Source organism: Schistocerca cancellata, chromosome 1 (assembly GCF_023864275.1).
Source record: "Schistocerca cancellata isolate TAMUIC-IGC-003103 chromosome 1, iqSchCanc2.1, whole genome shotgun sequence".
Classification (NCBI taxonomy): domain Eukaryota; kingdom Metazoa; phylum Arthropoda; class Insecta; order Orthoptera; family Acrididae; genus Schistocerca; species Schistocerca cancellata.
In genome coordinates this window covers 884,002,854-884,006,112 of record NC_064626.1, presented here as the reverse complement: position 1 = coordinate 884,006,112, position 3,259 = coordinate 884,002,854, and positions in this window count along the sequence as shown.

Below are 3,259 nucleotides of genomic sequence, written 5' to 3'. Positions count from 1 at the left end.
CCAGATCGCCTGTCCTCTAAGACTTCTGATCCGTTGCGGAACTACTACGCTTTGCGCTACCGCCTCACGGCTAGGGATGGTGTTATCCTCCTTTCCACTGACAATGCTTTGCCGCGTGTTGTGGTACATGTGTCTTTGCGTGCTTCGGTCTTGCGCCTCCTTCACCAAGGGCACTGGGGTGTCTCTCGCACAAAATCTCTGGCATGCCGTCATGTGTACTGGCCTGGCATCAACTCTGAAATAAAACACATGGTCACTGCCTGCAGCCCTTGTGCATCACAGGCCGCTGCCCCGAAGTCATCGTTGTCACCGTGGCCTTCGCCTGAGAAGCCCTGGGAGCACATTCATGCTGACTTTGCAGGACCCTTTTTAGGTACTTATTGGCTTCTCATAATTGACACCTACTCTAACTTTCCTTTCATTGTCCGTTGGACGTCGGCTACCACCGCGGCAACCACCAGTGCTCTCACCCGCATTTTTTCTTTGGAAGGCCTCCCCTCTACTCTTGTTACTGATAATGGTCCGCAATTTGCCTCTTCCGAATTTGCAAATTTTTGTGCTCGTTATGGAGTTATGCATGTCATGGCCCCTCCGTTCCATCCACAATCCAACAATGAGGCTGAACGACTGGTCCGCATATTTAAGGCTCAGATGCGGAAACTTCTGACTTCTTCTGCTGCTGATGATGCGGTGCTCCAATTTCTGGCATCTTACTGTTTCACTCCCATGGGTTACCACAGCATGGCTGAGCTCTTACATGGCCGACAGCCCCGCACGCTACTTCATCTTCTGCCGCCTTCCATCTCACGGCCGTGGGTGCCTTCACTTGGCTGGTTCACCGCCGACGACCTCGTCTGGGTACGGGGATATGGCAGGCGGCCAAAATGGAGCCCAGGCCGCATCTTAAGACACTGTGGCAGATGCCTGTATGAAATCCAGACCGACACAGGTGTTGCAGTGCGTCATTCGGACCAGCTTCGGCCTCGTATGCCGGCAACGCCTGTTCCAAATGCCGCTACACCACCTTCGGCTCTATCTGACGCTCGGGATCTTGGCATCTCTCAATACTCACAACGCAGCCCTCTCACCATCATCGCGATGCCAGCACAAGAACGGACACCACCAGGAGACGTGCCCATGCAGGAACCGGATGACCATCCTCGGTCAGAGCAAATCTACTCGCCTCCTCCTCCAACAGACGCTGACACATCGCCCACGTCTCCTGTCATATCAACTGGACTTGCCACAATGGGCAGATTGGTGCATGGGGTCACAGCAGATTCGACCTCTACATCTCCTGTCATCTCAACCCGTTACCATCGGGGACACTTCCGTCCATACGGGAAGCCGCCTCCTCGAGACTTTATGGCGAGTCAAACAACGCCTATGGACATTAGCCATCTCCAGGACACCTCCATCAAGACCAGTGCAACAATTTCAAAGGGGGGGGGAAGTGTTATGACTTGCCGATCATTCAAAGCGCCACCGTGCAATTACGCGCATCCTCTACATTCGGCGCTGTCTGCCAGCCGTGCAGCAGCTGCGCCACCTAAGCGCCTGGCCAAGCAGCGGCTGCTAGACTGGGACTCAGTGCTCATTCGAATGCTAATGTGTACACATGTCTTGCTTGTCAACTAACACTGTGACTTATATGTGTTGTGTCGTTCTGAAATATATGTGTTAAACTTGGCGTTATAACAGTGCCACCAAACACCTGCAGAGTATGACTAACATATTTTCTAGGTTGATTGCTTGCCCGTCTCAGGGTGACTGTTAGTTTTGCTCTATTATAGCACATCAGAAATTCAAATCCCATATCCTACAAGTACAATCATAATTGGATTTGGCTCATCCAGAATTGTGCTCGATTTTTGTTATTTGTGTATTTTAGGACCTATCACCCAGTATTTATTTGTGGCATCTGCAGTATATAATGTATTTGGGGACTCTGAACTATGCCTGCGCAGTAGAGTAATATCAGCATCATTTGCATGTTGTGTGTTTCCATACCAGGTCAGTTAATTTACATGTTTGTGCTGCAGGTACGACAGGACAGGATATGCACCACTATGTGATTACACTGATATTATAGGGCCATTGTGATTGTGCTGCTGATGTTCACCCTGCCTGCTGAGTTGTGACCAAGCATTTACCACAGGTACTGTCACCAAACACAAGCTATCTTTCGCACCATGTCCACACATGGTCGCAGGTGAAAACATCTTCCACACCATGTCCATGCACTGCAGAGGATCTATGTGCCTGTCCATGCCAACAGACAACACATCACATGTGCCAGTGGTCCACACCATATCTTCTTGCTCCAGCGAGATGAAATCCGAGTTATTTGGGGAACTGCAATCGAAGATTAGCATTAAAACTGAAATCATACGGTGATAAGATTAATCAGTTGGAGAATAAATTTGGATGGGTAGAAAATAAGCTTGATAATAATGTCAGAAGGAGTAAAGAAGTTTCTAATAAAATTGAAGGGTTGTGAAAGATATTGTCAGGTAAAATTGAAGCTGTGCAAAGTAATTTTGTAGGGCAGATTGAAGTACAGGAACCAAAAATTTATGCTATTTGAAAAACAAGAAACAACAAGAGATTGAATCCATCAAAGTAGGAATTTCAGAGTCTCATAAGAGGATCAGTGATAACAAAATGGAGATAGAAGGGGAAGCAAATGTATTAATGGAAAAAAAACTAATAGTGTAGCAGCATGGAATGAAAATTTGATATTGGAATATCCTATGGTGCATGGATTTTAGTTAAAAACCATTTTTTGGGGAGAATAAATACCAAGCAGCTGATTTTTTCGCTGTATGTAAGGATAACTTTGTGATATGGATGAGTGAAATGGTAAACATAAAATGTCTTAAGAGGTAGTCAAGAGGGGGAGCTCAAACATGGGCTGACCAAAATGCTGATAAATTCTGTAATTTTAAAACTTTTGAAACTTGGTTGCTGAATAAATACTGGGTCAAGGCAAAACAATTAAGCTGTGAAACAATTTTTTGAATGGACTTAGTTACAGGAATGGAAAGGTGAGTATGAGAGAGTTATGTGTTAGAGAAATGAATAAATTAAATCAATTGGCTAGTGTTAGCAATAATTTCAGCACAAAAGAGAAGGTTACTAGAGCATTTGCAATGGTATCTGATCCATAGTGCAACAGATTCAGTGGAGGAATTTCTAAATTTTGTGAAAAAAATGACAGGGTTTGTGTCATGTATCTATATACACAAGTCAGGGAGAA